The following is a 15,005-nucleotide window of genomic DNA, read 5'->3' on the forward strand; positions in this document are numbered from 1 at the left end:
GTAGTAGCACTTCATTGCAAAGGAAGCTGGGAAATGTGTTAGTAGCAGACCTTGAGATAGGGACTTTAGCAGAAGTACTTTGTCTGGAAAGTGGGACAGAATACCAAAATGGGACAGCAAGGAAAGAAGGTTACTGGGCTGCTTGCTGCACTGTGTTGAGCTTAGATCCCATAGGGACTCTCTGAGGGACCTGATGGAATAAAACTTATTGTTACATCATCCAAAGGAGGAACAATTGACACATGAATCCATTACACTGCTGCTCTCTTGACACTGACCAAGCCCCAGGGCAGTTGCCTCTGCTTGTCTAGATTGTGATGGCTGCAGCTAGTTTCCTGTAGCCTTGTAGAGGACTGAATGTCAAGACTACGCATTGATGCATGGACGTTCAAGCACCTTGGCTGTCTGGAGCTGGAGGACTGCAGCGAGAGGCACTGAGCATCACAAACTTCTGTAACATCTTTATTTGGAGTGGTCAGTGCACTGCTAAGATACAGAAACTTGCTGCTCCTGGTAGACAGAGAAAAACAGACATGGGATCTGTCTGTAGGTGGTCTCTGTCAAATACTCCTTAATCTTTACCTTTAATTTTTTTATCAAGGCATTGGCAACAGGGACTTTAACTCAGCACCATTTAAAAATTAGGGCAGGACTATACTCAATATTTCTGCCAATTGTGTCTACAGGGAAAGGCTTCATGCCAGCTGGAGGCTTATTAAGCCACTGCTTTGCCTTCACCTTGTCACTTGGACAAGTGATACATTTGATAGACGATGTGTCTCTTCTGGCACTTTCCCTTTTATGACTGAAAGCTGACAGGCTCTTGTTAAGCGCTGTTCTCGAAAGGGAGGGAAGAAGAAGAGGGAGGAAGAAGAGTTATTTCTGCGTAAGAAAAACCACTCAAACTTAGTACTTTAAAGTGACATGTTGCCAATGGACTTGCAAATTGGCAATCCCTGCAGAGACTGATGAGCTTTGTCTTATGAAGCATCCACAGACTAGTAAGAGACTGGGAGTTGACTCTTCTGTAGCTTCCCTTGCTCATATAGCTGCTGCTGAAGGTATTAATGATGGTGCTCAAAGCAGGCAGTCAACTGGGACCTTAGGAGTCCAGAAGCCAAGAAAATATCTTATGTGACAGGGAAAAGGATTTCCAAGGTCATTGTTCCCAAAAGATCTGGAGAACAGCCTGTTGTCCTCTTTGCTTTATCCTTGGAAATCCAGGAGCATCATGTCCACTGTAGGCATCACACAAAACTTGGTGAAATGGCAGACACTATAATCGCAGAACTGGGTAAGGAGAGGCAGGAAAATCAGAACTTCAAGATCACCCTCAAGTACATGACGAATTCAAGACCAGCCTGCTCTACATGAGAATATGTTTCAAAAGAAAGAAAGAAAAAGGGGGGAGGGTGCTGAAAAATGTCTCAATGGTTAAAAGCACTGGCTGCTCTTCCAGAGGTCCTGGGTTCAATCCCCAGCAACCACATGGTGGCTCACAACCACCTATAATGAGATCTGATTCCCTCTTCTGGTGTGCATCAAGACAAAACACTCATATACATAAGATAAATAAATACATACTTAAAAAGAGATGGCATTGTGTTTTGTTTTAAAGACTGTAGTTTGAAGGAACTATGCTTGCCTAATGCAGCTTGCCACAGGCAGCATGGGCATGAGACTTAGATATTCTCTCTTTCTCTCTTCTCCTTCTCTTCCTCCTGTCCCGTTATCATTAACTATGTTTCTCATTTAACTTACTTGAGTCTATAAGCTTCCTGCTGCCAAAAGTCTGACCTTGAAAAAGACCGCTTATCTTTCCATGCCCCAGGCAGGCAGGCAGGCTATGGGACTCCTTGGGAGGTGTCAGGCTTAATTTAGTACATTTTAATGAAGTCTTCAGAGCTCTGGGAGCTATAAATTATGTGCTGAAAGGCTGGGCTTTGTGCTTAATGGTCAGCTAAGACAAAATGCCTTTCTCTTGGGTTTCAGCAAGTTATTAGCTTGCACCAGAGATTTCACCACTCAGCAGTTTCCAAAGTTTTCTCTCTAATAACCCTTACCATCCTGTTAGTAAACTTTATGGATCTCTTCCTTGCCCTGCCATGTTTCAAACTAAAGAGGTCTACATTATCCTTCTCTGATTACTTTGGAACAATTAATTTTTACAAGAGTCTACTCATTAAGACATTTTTCCTGTAATGATGGCAGTCTGTCCAGTATCCTTGACACCTGTCCCAGGAGTTATTCTATATGCTGACTGAGCTTGAATCACCTATATGGCCCAGACCTACCAACAGCAAACCCACTGGTTACTTTTCTTATGGGTGTGACAAAATACTGACAGAACAAGTTAAAGAAAGAGAGCTTTTACTTCAGTGCACACTCGGAGAAGATGCAATCTGGGCAGGGAAGGGGGACGTAAGCATGGCAGCACTCAGATCCATGGCAGTGAGAGTGCGTAGCACTATTTGTTCACCTTTTAATGGATCCTAATACAATAAAGCTCATGTTGAAGGCAAATGCAGCTGTAACTGTGGAGGCAACCCTCTAGAAACCCACGTGTCTCAACGATGTCCTGCCTCCTGGAAGCTTTGCAACCTTTCAAAAGAAGGCTGCCCATTAATACAAGTGTCCCAGCAGCAGAAAGACACACGGTGTATACTCGCTCACATAAACACACAATATAGGATAAACCTACTAAAATCTGTACACCTAAAGAAACTAATCAAGAGGGAGGACTCTGGCTAAAATGTTCAACCCCTATCCAGAAAGGCAAAGAGGATGGACATCAGAAAGAGAAAAGAGGAAACAAGTTAGGAGCCTGTCACAGAGGGCCTCTGAAAGGCTCTGCCTTGCAGACTATCAAAGCAGATGCTGAGACTAATGGGCAACCTTTGGGCAAAGTGCAGGGAATCTTAGGAAAGAAGTGGAAAACAGTAAGATCTGGAGAGAACAGGAACTCCACAAGGAGAGCAACAGAACCAAAAAATCTGATCACAGGGGTCTTTCCTGAGACTGATACTCCATCAAAGTCTATGCATGGAGATAACCTAGAACCCCTGCACAGATATAGCCCATGGCAGTTCAGTGTCCAAGTGGGTTCCATAGTAATAGGAACAGGGAGTGTCTCTGACATGAACTCATTAGCCTGCTCTTTGAGCACCTCCCATGAGGGGGTAGCAGCCTTACCAGGACACAGAAGAAGACAATGCAGCCACTCCTGATGAGACCTAATTGACTAGGATCAGAAGGAAGGAAAAGAAGACCTCCCCTATCAGTGGACTTGGGGAGGGGCATTCGAACAGAGGGGAGAGGAAGGGAGGGATTGGGATGGGAGGAAGGAAGGAACCACAGGGGGATACAAAGTGAATAAAGTGTAATTAATAAAGAAAAAATTAACAAGTATCCCATCACAAATCTATGGGTAAAGTTTCACTTATAAACCAAAACATTCTACTTCGAGTTCTTAATCTTAAATTTACATCTTATAATGTAAAATGTATTTGTTTTACACATTCTGACTTCAGGGATCCTCATATTCTTAGCATTTTTCAACACTGTCCAAAAGTCAAAATGTCTTCTGAAACTCAAGTAAAATTCTCAGCTGTGAATGCCTGTAAAATCAGAAAGTTCCAAACTTTAAATATCTAAAAGCCCAGAACAACCATGCCACGTGGTTTCCTGGGGTCTCAGGGGAAAAAAAAGAAATCCTGCCAGGAATTGGGTTAGAATCTGCTCATGGTCAATTAGGAATAGTGCTACCTCAAGATCCAGCTATACCACTCCTAGGCATATATCCAAAAGAGGCTCAAGTACACAAGAAGGACATTTGCTCAACCATGTTTGTAGCAGCTTTATTCGTAATAGCCAGAACCTGGAAACAACCCAGATGTCCATCAATGGAAGAATGGATACAGAAATTGTGGTACTTTTACACAATGGAATACTACTCAGCAATTAAAAACAAGGAAATCGTGAATTTTGCAGGCAAATGATAGGATCTAGAAAAAAATCATCCTGAGTGAGGTATCCCAAAAGCAGAAAGACACACATGGTATATCCTCACTTATATAGACCTATAAGATAGGATAAACATACTAAAATATGTACACCTAAAGAAGATAAACAAGAAAGAGGTCCAGGTGTAAGATGATCAATCCTCATCTAGAAAGACAAGGGGATGGACATTGGAAATAGGAGAAAACAAGTAAGAGGACAGGAGCCTACCACAGAAGGCACCTGAAAGACTCTACCTAGCAGTGTATCAAAGCAGATGCTGAGACCCATAACCAAACCTTCGGCAGACTGTAGGGAATCATGTGAAGGAAGGAGGAATTAGTATATCCTAGAGGGGACAGGGAGCCCCACAAGATCCAAATATATCTGAGCACAGGGGTCTTCTATGAGACTGTTTATCCAACCACGGACCATGCATGTATACAATCTACAACCCCTGCTCAGACATAGCCCATGGTAGCTCAATATCCAAGTGGGTTCCCTAGTAAAGGGGACAGTAATTGTTTCTGACATGAACTCATGAGCTCCCCCTCCTCCCTGAGGGAGGAGCAGCCTTGCTAGGCCACAGATAAGGACATTGCAGCCAGTCCTGAAGCTACCTGATAAGCTAGGGCCAGATGGAAGGAGAGGAGGACACCCCCTTTCAATGGACTCGGAAGGGGGCAGGGAGGAGATGGAGGGGAGGGGAGGATTAGGAGGGAAAGAGGGAGAGAGCTACAACTGGGATACAAGTGAATGTATAAAATTATTTAAAAATAAAAAATATTTTAAAAAATAATCTGCTCATGGTATATCCCAGCAAAAGGATCTTCATCCATTCTGTTCAAGTCTTGATATTTAACTGGGATGAATTCAAAAGTAATAGTATAAGTTGTTTATGGGAGAAAATTCAAAATGGTACAGAATCCGTGCTGTGGCACAGCTGTAGCTCACTTCTCTGAGACGTAATCGTAGTAAGAGAGTGCTAAATTGGAATAGAAAGATGTAAAAACAATATAAATGAGTTTAAGGTTAGCACCAAAGGATGGAAGCATTCCAATGAGATCTAGACTGGAGCAAACACAGTAGGGCAAGCACCAAATACTGCAACTTCATGTGCGACAATGATGATGTCATCCATACTCAAACACAGTTGAGTAGCTCTGCCTTCTAGCTCTCCTGGCTTTTTTTTTGGACTGCATCTACTCAATGGCTATGGCTTTTTCTCCTCAGCAGGCATCCCAAATGCCTGGCATCTCCAAAATTCTGGATGCCTTCCACATCTTAGATTTCATCTTCCAGCTTTGCTCATGGACTCCATCCGTGCAGAGAATCTGACTCTGCTATACAGTGCATGGCCTAACCTTGGTGCAAGCTTCCATGATACTTTCACTTTTGCATCCTGCTGGACTGCAAACCATGACGTAAAAACAACACCAAGTCCTGCTGTCACTGTGAACACGAGCTGCCCCCCTTCATCACACCTCCCGTGTTCTCTGTATTAGTTGGGCATCTAAACCTGGGAAAACAAAGCCTCGGAGTTGTTTCTAAACAGTGAATACCTGTGTTTGGACTAACTGTTCAAGCACTTTCCTTTCTCACTGATTTCAAAACACTCTTCAGTGAATGGGGTCCTGCCCACAAGGTACCTTTCTCATTGTCCCAGCACAGACTGCAGGACAATTTAATTTCTTTAATTTCACTAATCGAATAGTCAGCACTGTGTGGTCTGCGGCTACTTTGTTCCCAGCCTTCAATTTACCTACTTTTCCTTCGGCACCAAGCTTCAGAGTCTCCACATCTTTCTGACCCACTTTCTGTTCTCTTCCGCTGTGAATATGGCTGAGAGAAGAAGCAATGAGCCTGTCGTAGCCTGATGCTATGATGTCTCACAATTCCCTCTGGCAAGCAAATTAGTGCATTATTTTGAGCTATTCGCCATCCCAAACTTCAGGAAATGGGCAGAGTGCAGAGGGATCCACTTAACATCGGTCGCCTCTAACCCAGACCCCAGAGTAATACTTGTTCTCCTTTGAAACAGTCTTTACTGTCCTCGTTTCTACAAGCATTCTGGCCATCTTAACCTCCACCAGAATGTCCATTAAAGTATTTTTACAGCACACTAGGGATTCTCTAGCCCAAAGCTTTAAACTTCTCTCACATTCCTCCCACGAACCAGTGCCAGACACCTTAAGATCCACGTTGTGCGATGTATCACAGCACAGAACAGCAGTGCAGACTTTCTGCGTTAGCTGCCCTCTCTATTTTCTTCTCATCGGGAAGAAATGCCTGACAGAGAAACACCTAGAAGGGGTGCTTTACAGAGGCTTATTCTCTAAGGTGACACTGTCCATCAACACTTAGCTTATAGATGTGCACCATACTGCCTTATGGTAGAGGAGTCTCGGAAGTGGCTCCATGGGAACAGGGAGTTGTGGTGGTTTGAACGAGAATAGCCCCAGAGGCTAATACAGTTGAACGTTTCTCTGGTGGTGCACTGTTTAGGAGAGATTAGGAAGTGTGGCCTTGTTGAAAGAGGTCTGTCATTGGGTGTGGGGGTGGGGAAGATTTGAGGTTTCAGTGGCCCATGCCAGGCCCAGTCTCTCAGTTTCTCTCTCCTCACCACAATGGTCATGGACTAACCCTCTGAATCTGTGAACAACCCTCCAGTTAAACCTTTTTCTTTATAAGTTCCTTTGGACATAGTCTGGCTTTACAGGAATAGAAGCATAGGTAAGACGAGTATGTAATGCTGCTGGTTCCTCTGGCAGACCAGTAAACAGAGAGGAAGCACTAGCTGGAGTCAAGGACATGCTAAAACCCTGTCTGCACATCACCAATGACCCATTTCCCTGTTTCCTAGTGGTTCTAAAATGTCCTAAAATAGTCCACCTTCTGGACACCAGTGAGCCTATAGGAAACAATTACCAATCCAACTACACAGCAAGGTTAGAAATTCACATGGCTGCAAGTACCAAAGTCTCAGAAAAACCTGCCATAAATCTCAAAAAAGAAAACCATCCATCAAATCTACCTGTCCTTTTCTTAACAAGTTCAAACAGGTCCCTGACACATTGTATTCAATCAAGTGGGAATGAGAAACAGTGATGGCTCTTGGAGGGCAAAGCCAAGGGCTTCAGATCACCAAGCAGCACAACCATCTCTCCATTATTTGGTCGCAGAACTGGTGGTTATCATCTAGAACCAGCTCAAAGTATGGGTGCCTTCATAGATGTGGGACTTTGGGAATACTGAAAGGCTTCTCAAATCTGAGTATTGTCCCCCTCCTCACCGAGCTCTGAAATACTTCCCTTGGCAGAAAGGCACTGTGCAATGTGCAGCTCTAAAGTGAATTCTCTAGATCCTGCTGTTTTTAATAACAAAATCCCAATTGTTTGATTTTCACCAATGAAGACTCAGAAACCAGATGCTAGGGTAAAAATCTGCCAGCTCCGAGAGGCAGAGAAAGGACGCAGCTACCTTCCTATTTAGTCAATGTCCCAGAAGGAAAAAGCTCTTCCTTTTTGAGGTTCCAATGGGTCAAGCTAGGCCCATTCTCTCTCTCTCTCTCTCTCTGTTTCTCTATCTCTGTATCTATCTCTCTCTCTCTCTCTCTCTCCTGTGTGCTTATGGACGCCTGCTAATCCCAGAAAGAAAAAGCCCTTTCTCCTTCTCCATGCTGTTTTAAATACTCTTCAACTCAATGTCCCTCCTTTCTCCTCCCTGTTTGTCTCCACCTTTCCTCCGAACTTCCTCTTACTCTCTACGGTTTTTGTCCCATGTTCACTTTCTGTCAGTCTGATTACTTGCTTCACATCTTGACCTGAGGTTAACTTTATTTAGTCCTATTTAGAGAAAGCTCTTGGATTAATGGTGTATATAAGGACTAGGCCACACAAGTACTTGTTTTCAGTAAACAGAAACCTCTTGGGTTAAAGGTGTGAGTTAGGGCTGAGCCAAACCAAACAAGGAACAAACAGGTTTTTCCAATTCACAATCTTGGAGTTCATAATGGGATCAAATACCCTGCAGCAAATCCAGAAGAGTATCAAGAATCAAAGCTCTAATGTCCTTTTCCATTTACACTCCTAGAAACGAGATCCAAGTGAAAATGCTTACCATCTAACACTACATGAGACAGCGCTGCTCTAAGGAAGGTGCTACCACGAAAGAGCAGCACATTTGCTTGAGTCTTGCTGGGGATGAGGAGAGAGCCACCTTTCACAGCTTAAGTATAAGCCAGAGCCTGCACCTGGGGTAATTTAATGTCTCCATCAATTACAAATATATGTTTGCATTTAAGACCAATTGTTTCAAAACCGACATGAAACTTTTTATTGTTTTTGCTTCGTCTTGAGACTAGATCTTGTTGTGCACCCCAAGTGTATCCCCAAACAAGCCTTGAATTTGTGAATGTCTTGCTTCTATCTCTAGAGTGTTGAGTGTGCATCACCAACCTTTACAAGAAACTTTACAAGAAAGCAGTAAATATCCACTTGGAAACAGTTTCTCTTAAAAAAAAAAATCCCAGTTTCAAGTCTGTTTTATCTTTCCTATTATATTTGGGCTTGACCTTTAAGTAAAGACCTTGCTTAACCTAACGGCCATTTTCTTCAGCTACTTGAGTTGAGAAAATGTTCTTCTTCTTTTGAGTTCTAAGGCATTAAGCAAATGTTTGCCTAACCTTTGCTTCAAGCATAATCTTACCTTTTAATAAAGTACACCGGAAAGGCTGCACTACAAGTCTGGCATAGTTCAGAGCCGTGTTCCTACCAGGAAGTGGGGGAATTAAAGAACTGTCATGTTTGAATAGCAAGTTCTGTATGATGAGTCTGAAAGTGAGGGCAGACTGAGAATGGCAAGAAGCTATGAATATAAACTAGAGATAAATCCTGTCCCCTCCTGATGTGGCAACGTGAGCTTGCAGAGGTGACTATAGGCAGCTTGCCACTACCATAGGATAGCCTGGGATATGGCTGAGCCTTTGGCAGGAGATGTAAAGTGGTGCTCTTATCTTTCCCTTCTTTGACTGAGGTAGGATACTATGAGGTGGGGACTTTCGGGGACATTCCCACCACTGAACCTTTTAGATCTTTCCCCAGATAGGAATGAATTATAAGAATTATGATTGGTCAATCTGAAGAACCACTGGCGAAATTCTAAAAGTAGGTGGTTCAGGGCTTGAACTACATACAGCTGTTACCACTTGTACCTCTGAGTGCTAGGCTTTCTCTGGGCTCCGAGCCCTGTGGAGGGCCTGCTTGTTAGGGGCGTGTAAATCATACTCTTAGTTTTAGTTTTCTCAATAAACAGACCCTGAAAAAAAATAAAGGATCAGGGTACAAAAACTTCTTTAGGGAGTGAGTAGAGAGATCATGAGTAGGAGAGTAGGAAAGCAAGGCTGGGAGAGAAGAAAACCACAAGGAATGGGGTTGACAACAAAAAGGCTACCGTGTGTTCAGCCTTAGTTATGGACATCTCAGAGGCAGAGGGAACTCCACAGCAAGCCAGCCCCTTCCAGGTAGGCACTACCCTGTATTACACACCAACGCCCACCAGTCATTGGCTACTTACTCCCTGGTGGTGTTCAATTTATGGCACTCTGGCTGCCTTGAAGCGGCCCGCTGTGCCGTTAGGCACACATTCCATGGTGTGACCAGATACCAATGGCAACCACTATTCTCCCTATTCTTTTACATTTTCTATATAAAGTCAGGAGGCTCAATCACTGATCTTCGTGGCTAGTTGAATTGTGTTCTGTAGATCAAGTGACCTAGATTAGGCAATTAGGATCTGGAAAATCCCACAGAGACTTCCCAGACTAAGCCAAGTTTTCCAGTCTAGCCTTTGCTACAGACTCCCTGGATTGAGAGATGGAGTTTTTGGTGTGCTTGCCTAATGGTCAAGGTGCTATTTTACAACCCACTTGATTCTTTCACTTTGTGGATATCTTCTTTATCTCACCCCCCCTCCCCGACCAAGTCTCAGGACAAAAGAAGTCAGTAAATGCAGGACTTACAGAACCCTAACCTCACTTCCAACTCTCAATATGCTCTATAGCCATGCTTCCAGAGTTCATTCTGAGAAACAATACAATGTTACAACAAGTTAAAAAAAAAATCATGCAAGCATTAGTCAAGCTATGAATAGTGACAACATAGACTAGAGTGAAAACTGAGTGGGTTTTATCCAGTCTTTGCCCTACATGCTGTGAGTATAAGAAAAGCAGCATGTCTCAAATGAGGCACTAGGTCCCTCCTCTCGCTGTCCTCTCAGTCTCTGATGGGATCTTGCTGTGTAGCCCAGGATATCTCAAACTCAAGATCCTTTTGCCTCAACTTTCCTAGTGATAAGACCACAGCTTATACCCAGCTTTTGAATCTGAACTTCTCATATATAAGAACTGGTTGACACTGCTCCCGTTTCCCAGAACTAAAGCCTGTGCTGCAGAGAACACTGCGCGTTTTGTACTAACATTGAAATAATTTCTCTGTCTCTAAAAATTAAGCAGTGTCACCACTGAACCTGGTATGCAATGTTTAGATTTTAACTGTATCCACAAATGCACAGATCCTCTAAATATAACAGTGAGCTTAGGAGGGGCTTCAGAGAAAGGTTAGACAGGATGACAATAGCAAAGAAGGGTATAGGGGAAACCAGAGACGCAAGCTGGATAGACAGCTGGTGCTATTGAAGTCGACAGTGCACACATCACAGAGGGGAAAGGAAGTGCTATTTTTATTTGAAAAATAAGAGGACATTGTAATCATCTTCAGGAAGAAGCTGTAGAGCAAAGAGGACATGATAGCTGTTTGAAAGGCAATTAGGCTAGCTCCTGGAGCAGATGAAAAATGGATTCCAGAAGAAATGCAAAGAACTCTTTGACCCCATCATATGTCAGCACTTCACCAGCCAGGAGCCATCCTGGAGCTGATGTGTTAGGGATGGTGCTGGGAGAGATGTCAAGTAGGGAGCAGAGCAGCAAAAGAAACGTGTTGGGAACAATGGAGAAAGGGGATTATGGGTGCTCTTCCATGTGTCCTTGGTTGCAGGCGGCAGTTCCGTCTGTGTCACAAGCTGTGTATATGATAAGAGTGCTACAGTGAGTTTGAACAACCCTATTTTTCAAGTACCAGCTCTACCTAATGGCTCGTTACAAAAGAAGGACACTCCAGAGTGGACTTGGAAAACAAACACCTTCCCAGATAATTGGTTGGGCCTGACTAACATTTGTTACCCTTTCAAAACCCACATACTGATTATTCCTGTCACCTCTTAGCATAGACTATTTCAGCCTCAGTGCTGCTCACACAAGGGTTCAGAGCACCCATCGAGGGGTGCTATCTTTAGCACTGCCAACTCTAGAGACTGAACCGCGTCGCTGGCTGTAGCTACTCAATGCTAGCAGCCCACGCCACCCTACCCCCAAGCTGTGCCTGACAATTCCTAAGGACACAATGATGAGTCAGAATATCCCCTGGTTAAGAACTAGGTTGCTCCCTGAAGTGAGAAACGAAGGAGTGATTTTCGCTAACTGTATTCCAGCAGAGTGTCCCCAACAAGCTTAGAGACGTCATAAGCTGGTCACCTGGCTTCAGATGGCAGCTCCCCTACTCTACAACTCCAAGGACAGGGGACAGAGCCCCTTTGTAGCCACCCCACAGTGCCGTCCTGGACACCAGAGTCGTGTTAATTGTCTTCCAAATAAGCTTCCACTCCGAGCACGAGGTGTTATTGCTGCTTTCTGTAAATGAATTAAACCAACTAAAACAAATTATAGACTCTGCAGGGCTCCATATCAAAGAGAAACAGGCAAGACAGGTTTGAAAGAGAACCATCAGCTCCCCCCTAACATGTAGCTTTTCAAATCTGTCCAATTTATTTTAAGGTCTGCAGCAAAGGCATATTAATGCCTCTCATCTGTGCCAGGTGTCAAGAAGATTTGAATATCATGCATGGATGGGAAGAGGGGAAATGGAGGCTCCATGATTAACTATTCTGGATGCTTCCATGACAACCGTACCTGGTTTCTGTTGGAAATGTCTCTGTGTGCTGAATCCAAGCTAACCACAGGAGGTCACCCTAGCCCTATAACAAAATTTCAAGGGCTACAGGCATGTACCACAGAGGGAACCAGAGACTAGATTTGCTGCTGGAGCTCCGGGGGGTGCAAGAGGACTTCCTGTGTGTTCTGAGATCCCTCCAGGATGAACAAAGTGAAACTTGGCCGGATGCAAAGGCAGCTGCAGCAGATGAGGTCGGCCGGGTGGACAGATGCCTCCATTCATGAGGTTCTTGGGTTCCACTGCTTTCATTCCCAATCTTTGGCATGCACGTTCTTCTGGAACCACCTTTACCTAAATGCAGAGCTGCCTGGCAATGGTGCCTACCTACTACACTCCTTAGCCGATGACTTGTCTGTCACCATAAGAAAATCCTGGAGACTGGGTTGTTTATGGAGAACAGCTATTGAGCTCACAGATTTGAAGGTAGAAAGTTCAAGAGCATGATGCTGGCATCTGGCGAGGACTGTTCTTGCTCTGTGGTGACATAATAAAGGGGATGAGGCAAGACAGTAAAAGCATATGATACGGAGCCTGCTTTTACAGCACAGCCATTCTTGAGCCAGTCCATTAATGAGCAGAGCCCTCATGATTCAATGATCTCCCAAAGGCCAGACATCTCAAATGTCCTTAGCATGTGACATTGTGCATTAAGTTTCCAACACATGAGAGTTAGAAATTCATTCAGACTATACCAGTGAATGACAGACTAAAAGAAAGCCCAGCTTCCTGCCTTGGGTCTGGGTAGCTCTGTGGTAATTTAGCACACCCTTGAGTCCTCTGTGGGGTCAGGCCAGAGCCAGCCACCGAGACGACCTGAGTCTGTCTGGCTAACTTCCGTCCCTTTCCTGCCCTTCTGCCCCGTACTACCCATTCCTCTTGAGTGCTATTCTTTGATAAGCACTGTGCACAAGTAGCCAACTTTGGGTTCGCTTCTGAGGAACCTAACCAACACATCACTGGATCATCAGTGCTTGAACACATTGATTCCTTTCTCCCTGGTCATCAACAAGCTGCTGTATGAGGTCCTGGGGTTTGTGAATTCACCCTTTCAGAGGTGTCCCAGCATTCCCATGGCGTTTTCTGCAAGACTGGTAAATGGCTATTCTGGGCTCCAGCAGGTTCAGCTGATGCCTCTTCTGTCTACTGGCCCTAGAGTGTAGGTGGAGCTTCTTCCAGGGAATCAGAGCTCTGTGTGTCCACCTGTCTGGGAGGGCTCAAACAGTAGGGCTCAGAAGCCCATAGAGCGGGAGTACTGCTCACAGAGGGCACTTTCCTAGCATCCATGAGGCCCCGGGCTTCATCTTTAGCAACAATAATACTGTCCAGGCAAATATTTAGAAGTTAATTTTTAAAGCCCCTTAAATAATTTTGGAGTGAGGGAAGGCAAACAAGAGGAAGTCAGAAAATATTTAGTAAACCACAAGTGGCCAAAGGCCCAGTGACGCAGACACCCATGGGCCATGGCTTGGGTATTTTCCCTTTGGTGAGCAGAATCTAAATGCCCATATTGGCACTAATTTTCCCAGATCGACGTCGCAATGCTTAAACAAATTAACATTCCTATCTCAACGAATTCATTTGGCTGGAATATTCACATGCTGAAGCAAAAGGGGGGAAGACAAGAAAGGCAAGAAGAGGAGGGAGGTGGGGAGGCAGGCAGAGCAGCCTCTTGCCCCTCACTCCCCAAACATGCTGACTTCAGCGTGGTGCACATGTGAGACAAATGATTAAAATGATTGCTCACACGTGACAGAAAAGTAATCTCCACTTAGAAAAATATTTAAATCAGGAGTTGGGAGCAGGCTCTGTCTTAGTTAATAATGGGCTAGATTACATGGAGAGTAGATTACATAAAGCCTATGGATCAATACCCCATTTTCCTGACTAAATTGCTGGAGTACTGTGGGATTTGTAGGGGCACAGCTACAGAGAGATCTGGAGACCTGAAATTACATTTCAAGGGAGAGTAAGGAGCAGTGTAAGCTGAGGCAACTTCTTTCCACCTTTCTTCCCCCAGAGTTTGAGGCAGGTGAGGTTGAGTGCTGGAGGAAGGAGTTTCTTCCTAGTGCTTGCTCCTGTGCTAACTCCACTCAGAGCTGACATGCTTAAACACTGCACAAGCACGCTTATGTCTGTCTCCCTGGATTGAGTTTGATCCATGAGGGTAAATTCAATAAGCATGAGCGGCAGTGACAAGCCACATTTATCTAAGGTCAGGAGTGGGTGATGCTAACAGTTATCTTTCTCTTACACTGATGAAATACGCTGCAATTCAAAACTTAACTGCTCAAGAAGGCTGCTGCTGGCCGTGATCACATTGTTCCTTGTGAACAATGAACTAAGTCACAAAAAACATCTTCATAGAAGTGGTTTGGGAGTAGTGGGTGGGATAGAGTCTACCTCAGTATTTCCAGTAAAAGAGTCTTTCCAAGGGTCTATTAAAGCATGTGTGCATGTGTGTACATACATATATACATATATATGATGGCCTACTATACTTCAGGGTGTCCAGGAACTCACTATGTAGCCTACACTGATCTTGAACTCACACCAATCCTTCTGCCAAAGCCTCCCTCTTTGGTATTAAGGTTACCATACCCAGCTAAAAGTCCTCATTTAACTTGTGAACTCTGACAATTAACTCAAGTAGTAATTTGCCACACCATACAGCAGGTGTAAGGAGCCCTTAAAAGGCCCACTTTGGACTTGGTCTTATGAATTCCTGGCCAGAAAGGTGAAGGATAACTTTCTGTTTTTAACATCTGATGGACATTCTGATCCCTGATTTACCTCAGACAGTTTTACAAAACACAAAAGCAGCTGAGTAAGAGGTATGGCTATCTTCCTTCCTCCCTCCCTCCCTTCCTTCCTTCTTCTCTTCCTTCCTAACTCTTTTCTTTCTTTCTTTCTTTCTTTCTTTCTTTCTTTCTTTCTTTCTTT

The sequence above is a fragment of the Psammomys obesus genome, unplaced genomic scaffold (genome assembly GCF_907164565.1).
Source record: "Psammomys obesus unplaced genomic scaffold, mPsaObe1.curated_primary_1811, whole genome shotgun sequence".
In the NCBI taxonomy this organism is placed as follows: domain Eukaryota; kingdom Metazoa; phylum Chordata; class Mammalia; order Rodentia; family Muridae; genus Psammomys; species Psammomys obesus.